This window comes from Dromiciops gliroides, chromosome 1 (assembly GCF_019393635.1).
Source record: "Dromiciops gliroides isolate mDroGli1 chromosome 1, mDroGli1.pri, whole genome shotgun sequence".
Classification (NCBI taxonomy): domain Eukaryota; kingdom Metazoa; phylum Chordata; class Mammalia; order Microbiotheria; family Microbiotheriidae; genus Dromiciops; species Dromiciops gliroides.
The window spans coordinates 697488008-697500231 of record NC_057861.1 but is presented as its reverse complement, the minus strand read 5'-3'; the positions used below and the strand labels follow the sequence as shown (position 1 = coordinate 697500231).

General features: G+C 40.7%; 1 protein-coding gene across 2 annotated transcripts in view; it reads right to left on the bottom strand.

Moving 5' to 3' along the window:
* Positions 1 to 11675, bottom strand: part of PTPDC1 (protein tyrosine phosphatase domain containing 1) — a 77122-nt gene extending 65447 nt beyond the window's left edge. Inside the window, exon 1 of one of the 2 annotated variants that reach the window (XM_043977328.1) lies at positions 11214 to 11675. The gene's annotated coding sequence lies outside the window, so the exon portion shown is untranslated. The remainder of the gene's footprint in view (positions 1 to 11213) is intronic. The other variant, XM_043977329.1, reaches the window with a different exon arrangement.
* Between the last annotated feature and the right edge of the window lie 549 nt (positions 11676 to 12224).

The window sequence follows — 12224 nt, the reverse complement described above, 5'->3', positions numbered from 1 at the left end:
TAAATTCTTATTTCCTTTGTCCCTTCCTCCTAGATACCGAAAATAGATGATGAAAATTAACTACAGATGATAAAAATGTTAAATATTTGATTTTGTGATATAGGCCCACAGGTAGCCAACTTCAGTAATGTCCTTCAAGCTGTAAGTTTCCAAGGCAGAATGTCTGCTTAATATTTGGTTTACCACAACCATGACAATGTGTAGGTTGTTACTTGCAATTAAGAATGAGTCAGGTTCGTTTTCATTTTGCTTTTAAAAATTAGCATCATAGGGGGCAGCTAGGTGGTGTGGTGGATAAAGCACTGGCCCTGGATTCAGGAGGACCTGAGTTCAAGTCCTGCCTCAGACACTTGACACTTACTAGCTGTGTGACCCTGGGCAAGTCACTTAACCCTCACTGCCCCACTCCCCTCAAATAGTATCATCACCACAAACACATAATCAAATCTGTAATCGAAGGCCCTGGGTACTATTTCTGATTCCACTCTAAAAGAGTGGATAGAGTTCTGGACTTGGAATCAGGAAGACTTGCGTTTTAATCCTGCTGTGTGACCCTGGGAAAGTAATATACCTTCTCTGTGCTTCAGTTTCCTCGTTTGTAAAAATGGGGATAATAATAGCACCTACCTCACAGGGTTTTTGTGAAGGGCAAATGAATTAACATATGTAAAGTACATTACAAAACTTTAAAGCACTATATGATGAAGATGATTATTAACCCTGGGAGTATGATTTGCTGCATTAGAATAGTAACTTGATAAAAAAGACCTCTACCAAGAATGCCAAACATTTTTTTTATGTCTAGACCTATGATTTTATTGGCATAAGAAATTATCTATAAAAACAACAAAAACAACTGTCAATCAATACAGATCATCAACTGCCTTACAATTTATAATCTTTAAGAGTTATCTCCTTCATAAGCAGGTAAACCACACAATTTATAATCCAATTAGTTTTGCTTCATAAAATAAGGATGCTATTATTTCTCATTAGATATTGTTGGTAAACATATTTTTGGAGGCTAAGATAAAATGTAAGCACTCAACCATCCACAAGCAAAAGACCAAGAGGATGAAGAATTTTCTATTGCCCAAATAATGACATATATCTGGATGGACAACCTATATCTCTTCTCCATCACTATTTATATCAGCATGTACAGACAATACAATTGGAAAACGAGTCAGCCCCAGAGTTGAATAGGAGGAGAGCAGGTCAGATTGTCTTTGAGGCATGCAAAGTCCTTTTAATACCCCTAAGGTTTCCTTGAAACAAAGGCCCATCTTTTTAATACCACCATTCTACTTGTGTTGCTATATGGCAGTGATATGTTATGTCCTGTCTTTTTAAGGCACTTTTCATATGGAGAAATTTAGTACTAAAAAGGGGGAAAGAGCAAAAAAATTAGTTTTATTTAAAGGAAAAGATTTAAACCAATTCTTAAAGGATGTGAGATATGGATGCTTCATAGAATGAATTTTGATGCCTAAAATGAGTAGGAAATGAATCTTAGTTTAATAAAAATTATTTTAAAAGTATATGCATATGTACTTTATGTTAGATAGAAACAGATTTCAAATGTGTTTTGAGTAGTTTTGTATAGAAAATAAACTGTGGCATAAATACAAGGACTTAAATTACCTTTAGACCACATAGGATAATACCTTGTTTGGGGCTGTGAGATGGCATAGTGGAAAGAGATCTGGGCTTAGAATCAGGAAGACAACACATCTTCATGAGTTTGAACCCAGCTCCAGTCACTTCCTAAGCTGTGTGACCCTGGGCAAACCACTTAATCCTATTTGTCGCAGTTCTTCATCTGTAAAATGAAATGGAGAAGGAAACAACAAACTACTCCAACATATTTGCCAAGAAAACCCCAAAATGGGGTCACAAAGAGTTGGATACAACTCAAAGACAATGCCTTGTTTACATGTCAACAATTTAGGGGGCAGCTAGGTGGCACAGTGGATAAAGCACTGGCCTTGGATTCAGGAGGACCTGAATTCAAATCCAGCCTCACACACTTGACACTTAACTAGCTGTGTGACCCTGGGCAAGTCACTTAACCCTCACTGCCCTGCAAAAAGAAAAAATAACAAATATATGTGAACAGTTTAATGGTTAAAAGGGGCTGAAAACTTTTATTTATTCAAAACTGGAAATATACAAGAGAAAAATAGTTCAATGACACAAAATGAGATGGAGAATCACATTTAGAACTTTAGAGCTGCAAGACTTCATTGGTAGAGGAAATTGGGGGAATTATCACCTTGTAAATAAAAGATGAGTCACTGAAAGCCAGGAGGTTCTGATTTAAGTCATGGAAAGGTAAAGGAAATATGAGAGACAGGTGGCTGAGGCAAGTAAAGATTGAAGAAACACCAGCTTTGTCAGAGATGTTTAAAAGGACCAGGTAAAGAGCAGTCAGCAGGCAAAAAGCTCCCACTATGTGATTCCTGATTGGCTGGAGAGAGATTTGATTTCACTGGACAAGAGGCTCAGTTCCAGATAGTGTTCTTCAGCATGTCCTAGAATTTAAGAGACGTGATGCTATGCATCTCTTTGCTGACCCACTCTAGTTTGAGAGGGAAAAGCAGAAAGGGAAAAGTACTACTCTGGCTTTTGGTGTATGAAAAACTGGGTAGACTGATCTGCCTTGCCCAGAGTCAACTTGAGTTGTCTGCGGTGACCTATGCTCTGACTGGACAATGTAGCATTGACGTCAGTGAATAATAGTTGGAAAATCAGTTTGTTGAATGGGAATTGCTATTCAAATCGAGAAGCAAGACTTTCTAGATGCCAACAGTGACTGTAAATGGAAAGAATCTGTAAATGCTGTAGTCTAGTGTAGAAAAGAGAATTTGCTCAGCAGAAGAGCAATGAAGCTCCAAGCACAAGCAGTTAGCCGAGATGCAGTTTGATGTGGTACTGGGTCAAGGACATCAGCTACTGTGTCTAGAGTTGTGAGTTACATGGAGAACATGGATTTTCTTTCCTAGAGTCCTTCCCTGCCAAATTGCTCTAAGTGATGCCCATTGATGGGACATTGCAATCCAGGATTTATGTCGATTGTGATGTATTTACTAACTATGCACTGGCTTTAATATGTGAGTAAATTGGATAATTCTATTTTGTTACTAGGTAGATGTCTTATTTTTACAATCTAAAAGAATTATTACTGTAAATCGTTGGTTGTGTAAATAGAAATTCATCAGTGGGGTCTCAAGAGCAAGCATAAAGGCTACTCCAAGGTCTTTGTGTGAAACTGTGTGGTGCTGATCTATCTTTGTAAGCCTAGACCTGCCTGTGGGAGAGCAGATTGGAGTGAGTGAGCCACCTCAGAGAGTGTCTACATACCCCATTCAAGGGTTCCACATTAGGTAAACCTCTGGCCACCACACCTGCAAGTACAGAAACGTGGAATACAGCTGGCTCAAGAAGATGACCCAAAGGACAGTGGAGAAATACATGATAGGTGTGTGTAGGCTACAATACATAGCAAATCAAGAACTTCAAAGAAGAACAGAAGTAAAGATTCCATAAAGCAAACATACAGAAAGAGAAGATGGTTGGTCACATGGCAAAGGTGCAGCATGGATGAGAGATGGATAGCCAGACTGCTACATTGGTACCCACCTGATGTAAGGAGAATGAAAAGCAAAGACCTCCAGCATATCAGGTTGCCTCCTTCTGTTGAATTTCTGGGAGGACATGAACAAAAGTCTCACAAGATGGGCAGGCGTGGATGGGTTGTGACTTTTGCACCAAAGAGATGAGATCACAGATCCATTTGGGTAAGATAAAATGTGTTAAATTTTAGGTGACCCAAATATGAATCCCAAGACAAGTGATTTTGCAAATGTAGCCTTATCAGACTTATATCTACACAGTCTTCCCTTAGTAAACACAAATAGTAGAATAGAAATCTGTAGAAGATACTAGTTGAAAACAAAACTACTCTACAGTAATTCCACAATCATTTAAAAGGTTATGAGCATTTATACTTTTAAAATCAAAATACAGTCATGACTAAAATGACACCATTGCTATTTTTCCAAGTCTAAATTTGTTCATCGTCTGTAGCATTTGTTAGATGATTTGTTATTCAGCACTAGAACACCGTTCTCTATGTTTTGATAAATCTAATCATCTGCGTCACATAAAGAAGAGGTTCTCTAAATGAGCTCATTGTACACCAGGGGATACACATTCCCCAGTCATGGAGTAAAGAAAACTTTCCCATTGGCCCTTCTCTCACACTTTCTATTCCCATTGGGCATATGCCCAAAGGAAAGAAATTGCCCAACATTTCTACGCACAACTCTGAAAAATGCACACAGGGCACTTATTCCTACAGAATGACTTTGTGGGAAACGAGGGAGGAGAGAACACATTAAGTGTATACTACATGCCAGCAACTGTGCTGAGCATTTTAAAAATAATATTTCATTTGATCCTCACATTAACCCTATGAAGTAGGTGCTATTATTATCCCCATTTTACAGATGAGGAAACTGGGACTGACAGGTTAAGTGACTTACCCAGGGTCATGCTGCTAGTAGGTATGAGGCTATGTTTGAACTCAGGTCTTCCTGACCATGTCTCTAATTAAGGAATTGTTTTAAAATGTTAAGCAATTTTAAAAAAAGACCAAATCTCTGCAATAATCTAATAAAGATTTACTTCCAGGGCAAAGACTTAGTTTTTTAATTTAATTATTGTATTTCTATCAGGTGCTTCAAAATGTTTATTTCTGATAGACACAGTAAATGTTCAATAAATAGTTGTGAAATTGAACAGGGAAGGAAAAGATCATAAGATTAAGTTATGACTCCATTTATAAGAACAAATATAGCTTACAGGGTTGATAATCCTAATTTGATTTTTAAAGGTAAAATATTCTGAAACAAATTAGCCATCCTGAATTCAAGATATTATTAAGTTTGCAACATAAGCTTCACAGAGGTAGGGACCACTTAGCTTTTGTCTTTGTAACCCCAACACCTAGTATGATGTCTTGCACAAAGCAAGGACTTTTGAGGGATTTTTTTGTTTGTTTTGGTTTTTTGAGGTTTTTTTGCAGGGCAAAATGAGGGTTAAGTGACTTGCCCAGGGCCACACAGCTAAATGTCAAGTGTCTGAGGCTGGATTTGAACTCAGGTCCTCCTGAATCCAGGGCCGGTGCTTTATCCACTAAACCACCTAGCTGCCCCTTTTTGAGTATTTTTAAATCTTTTTTTTTTTTTAATACCTGGGGGGGGGGGGCGGCTAGGTGGCGCAGTGGATAAAGCACTGGCCCTGGATTCAGGAGTACCTGAGTTCAAATCCGGCCTCAGACACTTGATACTTACTAGCTGTGTGACCCTGGGCAAGTCACTTAACCCCCATTGCCCTGCAAAAAAAAAAAAAAACCCAAAAACAAACAAACAAACAAAAATACCTGGAACAAAAAAGGAATCTGTAGCCTGAATTACTTGCACAAGTTCTTACAGGCTGCAGTGACACCTATGGTGACAATGAAACTGTCAGGAAAATCTTAAAAATAAAATAGTGACCTAATAGTCAAACTTCTTAGTAAAACAGTAAAGAAATTACAGAGTAGTGGGGGGTCATGGGCAAAAAGCAAGATAACTTTTCACAAATTGTAGCACTTTTCTTTTGACTAATACAAGTTTTTAGGGTCAATCCTTTCATTTTGTTTTGTTTTGTTTTGTTTTGTTTTGTTTTGTGGGGCAATGAGAGTTAAGTGTTTTGCCCAGGGTCACACAGCTAGTAAGTGTCGTGTGTCTGAGGCTGGATTTGAACTCAGGTACTCCTGAATCCAGGGCCAGTGCTTTATCCATCAATCCTTTCATTTTAAATCAGTTCATTCATTCATTTACAGAATGAACATTTATGAAGCATCTCCTCTGTGGAGAGAACTCTGTTAAACATTGGAGAAGATATAAGTTCATATAAGACACTCACCTGGCTAAATATGAAATAAGTCTTATGTGGAATAAGACAAAAACATAGAAAACAAGAATACACTATATTGCATGATAAAGACATTATAGACTTGTAAAACAAAGTAGTATCTGAGGTTAGTCAGTCAGTCAACAAGCATTTATTGTTGTTCAGTCGTTTCAGTTGTGTGACCCCATTTGGGGTTTTCTTGACAGATACTAGAGTGGCTTGCCATTTCCTTCTCCAGTTAATTTTACAGAAGAGGAAACTGAAGCAAACAGGGATTGCCCAGGGTCACACAGCTGGTAAGTGAGCTGAGGAAGTCACTTCCTCAGTCTAGGCCTGGTGCTCCACCCAGCTAACTAGCTATTGCATTTATTAATCACTATATTCCAGGTTTTAAAAAAATTTATAAGAAAACTAGAGGCCAATATCACTAAGAAATATGTGTGTACAAATATTCATTGAAATTTTAGCAAAGATGCTCCAACAGCATATTATGAGACATTTGCTATGAAAAAGTTGGTTTTACACTTCAGTTTTCTCATTTGCGGAAAATGGACATTCTTTACCTGACAACACTTTTGTGAGGAAAGTGTTTGCAGTACTTGAGAAGTTTGAAGAAGCCACAGGGTGGTGATTTTTTTTTTTATCCATATGTATCTCTTGAAAATGATCTACTAAGGTGTAGAGAGGTTGTGGTTTGTCTCAGTGGAAGAAAAACTCATAGCACTGAAATTATAGGTCCTTGTTTTGAGATTAATAAGGTCATCATCATTATTATTGTCCAACAGGGATTTACTGAGCAGCAGAAATCATTTGTACAGTGATCCCTCCAACAGTTCCACTAATGGACCAACTGTTAACCACATTGAGTACAACACCCGAGTGGGCTTTTTCTAGGCAAGTTGCCTGATTACAAATATTGAAAGATATCACCTTATGGATCTATGGTGTACTGACTGTAATGGCAGAGTAACAATATGATTCCATCATTTTATTCTACTCCTTCCCTACTTCTGCAACTCAATTATTTACCTTGGAAAAGAGTCTGTTGCAACTACTGATATCTGCTGGCATCTTCCTCTCTATGATCTTCCTCTCTATTCATAACCAAGGAACAATTTTCAGTGAAAATATAACTGTAGTTGAAAAAAAAAAGAAAAAGTTGGTTTTATACAGAAACACAGACTTGATCAGAAGAGTTGAAAGAGCTGCTTGAGGTCACTTGCTAAAAGTAAAGAAAGAATGTTTAAAGGATTGGCTAACCATGATTAATTGCTCTGATTGAGCCTTCAGAAATTTCACAAGGGAAAATAGAATGATGTCACATGACTATAACAGCTGGGTTTTTCTTCTGTAGATATCAAGGCCATTTACCATACTCATATCACAGATGGGTGGAGCATTTTGCAAGAGGTGTCAAGGAATGATAGAATTTCTTATTGAGGCTAAATTTGGGTCCTTTGCCAGGATTTGAATCTGGATGCCATGCGCCAAGAAGAGAAGACCAGGAATATCAATTTGTTTGCAAATCTAGGGTAGAAGATATAAAGCTGGAAGGAAGTTTTGTGAAATAATAGCAGCAAAGATGCTTACTTGCCAGGAGAAGTCTACTTTGTAAGCCAGTTTTGCCCAGTTAGAATTAACAGAGCTCAATTAATACAGATATCCTGATATTCTGACAGAAAACTATATACTTAAAAAGGAAGAATGATGTGAACAAATAAAGTACATCTGACATGTCTTCTGAGCCAGCAGAGAATTCTTATTGCAAAGAATCCATATAAGGGTAATAAATATGGGAATGCCTTAAGCAATAGCTCATCCTTTAAGAGCTATAAGAAGATTCGTAGATTCACTGAATCACAAGAGGTCATAGAGTCCATCCAAAATCAGTAAACTGTGAGGTTCTGGTATCCCCAGCATCTAGCACAGATGCTCATTAAATGCTTGTAGAATTTAATTGACCCTATATGATATAGAAAAATGTGCAGTATGAGATATTAGAACACACACACAATGAACTTTAAACTCTATATCATTTCTTTGAATAGAAGGTAATAGAAAATTTGAAAATCTCTGCTCTCTGGAACTTTTCATATGGGGAAAATTCAGATATTCAAACCTGTAAAGTTAATTATCAAGAAGGTTATTGTGTAACGGTTTGTTTTCGTCTTAGTAAGAAAAAGGTCCCGCACAAGGATTTGTTTTGCGATACTGCGGCAAATTTCTGCAACATTGCTATCCCTGGCCCTAATGTAAAACTAAACACCTTTCTCAAATTGCCAGATAAACAGATATCAGGTAGAATAAGCAACACTGCTCTGGCTACACCATCTTGAAATGATTCACTGCGAAATGTAAAAGTATGGCTTTGTTTGCCTGAAATAACCATTTGTGCCTCTTCCAGAGCTGTTTTCAGTCTGCATTTCTTTAGTTCCATGAATCACACAGGAGGATTCAGAGGAGAAAGATCTGTCCTAGAAGCTGCTTCTTGGTCATTCCCAACACAAAATAAAAAGACTGTGTCTTTTCGTTGAAGGCTAGTGTTGTCCCTATGGTTTCATTTGTTACCCACAAAGGCCCAAGTTAAAATCATGAACTTTACTTCCCGTGTAAGAGAAAATTATATTAGGTTTTAAAATTCCATGGAAAACTGGAGCATCTGTGGGACCAATCACTGAAGGAACTAGATACCAAGATAAACATTGGAGGTTTATGAAACTCTGCAGCAGACTCCATATTAATATTTTTAGATTACTTCCATGACTTCAAGATGTAGATGTTTTTAGCATTTAGAAAAAAAATTCACCTACTTTCAAATTCTTAAGTTGCATTATGAAATCCAAAGTTCATATCACTTATGCAACATTATAGGCGGGAGCTGATTGTTCTATAAATTAATAAAGTTAAAATGACCAAGATCTCTGCCCCCTAAAACTAGGTCCATGTCTGATGATGTGCAGCAAACGATTAATCACTTGTAATTCAGAATTTAGAACAGTTTTTTTTTTCTTTTTGATGAGGCAATTGGGGTTAAGTGACTTGCCCAGGGTCACACAGCCAGTAAGTGTTAAGTGTCTGAGGCTGGATTTGAACTCAGGTCCTCCTGACTCCAGGGCCAGTGCTCTATCCACTGTGCCACCTAACTGCCCCAGAACATCTTATATAAATAACAAGGTATGTCTCCTAAACCTTGTTATTTAAAAAACCCAACATGGAATTACATGCCAAAATAACTAACTGAAAAGTATTTATTGAGTGACTATTAGTGCTCAGCATTGTGTTAGATACTGCAGGGAATACAGAACTTTATTTCTATGTAAGAGAAAATTATATTCAGTTTTAAAATTCCATGGAAAACTACAGGATCTGTGGGAACAATCCCTGAAGCAATTAGATACCAAAATAAACACCTGAGTTTAAGGAGGGAGGAATAAAACTAACACACACGTGGAACAATTATCAAACAATATCATATGACTTATGTACTAAATTGTATAATATAGAAGTTCAGGAAAGGCATGACAGAAAAAATAACTTGAATCGGGGCCTTGGAAAGTGGGAGGGATTTAAATAGACAGGAGAAAGGGCATTCTAGGAAAAAGGTACAACATAAATGGAGGCAAAATCACAGGAAAGTGACTAGGCAAGGGCCACAGGCTGCAAGTAGGAAATAAGGATGGAAAAATCAATAAAAAACATTTGTTAAGTGCCTACGATGTGCCAGACACTGTATTAAGCACTGGTAAAGGTGGAAAAGATCATGGAGACACTTAAAAGCAGGTAATGAGTTTACAAGATAGAGAAAGAAGCTACTTCCTAAGCTTTTGTGTGATTTTCAGATATAAATATATAAAAGTGCCTTCCTAAACAAAAAATTTGTTCTTAACCTACAAGACTAAGCCAACTGTATGACCTTAAATAAATTGTTAAACCTCTTTGAGCTTGTTTCCTTAGCTATTAAAAAAAAAAGGATTGGACTAGATGATCTCTTTAAGGATCTAGCTCCCAAATTCTGATTCTAAATATCATTCAACTGATTTTAAATTGCTGTTGTATAATTTTTGAAAGACCACGTATAGTTAAAAGTTACTTCTTTTCCAAATGTTTTGTGGGAAAAGTCATTCTTTGGGGTTCCCAGCATTCCAAGAATTCTGAGGTTTCTACAGTATTTATCTAGACTATCACATTCAGTTCTATTCCTAAGCAAGACTGGAGTTTAAATCCTTCCTAAGACTCCCTTGAAAACGCAGGAAAGGGAATAATTGTATTAAAAGAAGGGTCGGGAATCTAATCGGACTAGACCCCCCTGGAAATTGGCTTCTTAGAATTTCTGCACCACGATTAGGTTAATCAAGAAATATGAGGATCCCACGGCTAAACAAAACTTCCCCGCCAAGGTCTAGCTCCCTCATTCCACCTTAAAAGACAAATCAAAGCTCTTCCTAAAATGACGCCCAAGATTAGCCCAGATTCACTGGTGAGCATCGCGTCTACGATTAGACTTTATTAATTATTACGTTTTTCAAAGAGCAGAGGGTGTTTTTCCTGCCCCGGCGCCCGGCCCTCCAGAATGCCTGGGGTCGGGGCTAAAGTCTCCCACCGCCCCGAGGCAGTAGCGGAGAGTCAGGCTATTTATCCCCACCGGCCCGGGAAAAGAGGCCAGGAGGAGCTGTCCCTGCTGATCTCAGCCTGCAGGGCGAAGGTGCCAGAGACTGCGCGGGGGCGGGGGCCAGAGGCGAGGGAGGGGGTAGTGAATAGGCCCCGCCCCTCCCTCCCTCTCCATCTCCATCTCTTTCTCCCTCCCTCCCTCCCTCCCTCCCTCGCCCTCTTCCTCTCCAAGCCCACGTTGCTGAGCTGGCAGACAAACGTAAGCACCACTCCCTACCCCTCCCTCCTCCAGGGCCTTCTCCTCTCCCTTCCCCCCCGAGCCCTTTCCTTCTCTGGACTCCCCAGACTCTCCCTCCCTCCCTCCATAGGCTCGAGAGCAGGGCCGGTTGACTGACGTACGCACCGCCCCCTGCCCCTCCCTCCTTCAGGCTCCCCCTCCCCTCCCCGCCCGGCCCCTCCCCTCTCTGGGCTCCCCCGCCCCTCCCTCCCTCCCTCCTAGGGCTAGCTCGCTGGGTCCGCGGACTGACAGTACGCACCATCCCCGCCCCGGGCCTCGCGCTGGCTCCCCTCCCCTCCCCCCGAGGGGCGCGGCCGAGCTAACTGCCGGGGTGACGGACGCATAGACGGGAGGCCGACTGACTCACCCGCCCGGCCTCAACTGGGCTACATAGGGCAGGGCCGCCACCGGCGAGGCGCTGCCGCCGACACCGCCTCCTCCTCCTCTTCCTCTGTTTCCGCCGTCACCGCCGCCGCCCGCCGGCTCAGCCACCCGCGCCCGCATTTGAAGCTAGGTCCCCGCCGGCCCTAGGCCCGCCCCCCCCTCCCCGCTTCTCTTCTCTCCCTCCCTCTCCCTCCTCCCTTCGGGTCCCGAGGCGGGGAGCAAAGCCTTCAGGCCGATGTGATGACGTAATTTGTAACCAATCAGTGCCCCAAGGATCGGCACGTGACACTCTCTGGCCAATGGAATGTGGCAGCGATACTCGTGACAGGCAGCTCTTGTTTCTTCTGCGTTTTCAAATTGCGTGGGGCCGAAATCAGAGGATCTTCGATTTCGAACTTTACCTTTGGGGAAATTGAGGCCCAAAGAAGTTGAGGGATTTGCCCGAGGTCTCGCACTTACTAAGTGGCAGAGTCAGGATCCGAACCCAAATACTCTTACTTCAAATCCAGCCCTCTTTTGTTTTGCGCGGGTTGGCCGGGGCCCCTCGGCTGTTCTTTGGGGCGTATGTGGTTGTGTCCGAAGACTGAATGTACAAATTCCTGGGTCAATAAGGGTTTTTGCCTTTCCATCTATCACCAGTACTTTGCCCTGTGTCGGGCACATAGTAGGCGCATAATCAAAGCTTGCTGACTATTTGGGTTTGTGAAGTGAATTGGAGTGTAAATGTGTGCCAGCGAATGTGCCTTTGAAGATTTGGGCCAGGCACTGAACAACAGCTCTGGACTTCAGACATCTGCACGTGGTCATACAAGCAGAATCCACCCCCTCCATCTTCCCCCATCTTCGCCTTTCCCACCTTGGGGGCTTTTCTTTGGGACGTTGAAGTTCTAGTGCATAGAAGCATCCAGATCTACTGGGTACAGGCCCCTTGTAAGACGATTCCATGTGACCTTGCCTCATATTAACGGATTCTGGGCAAACGTTACATTTGTCT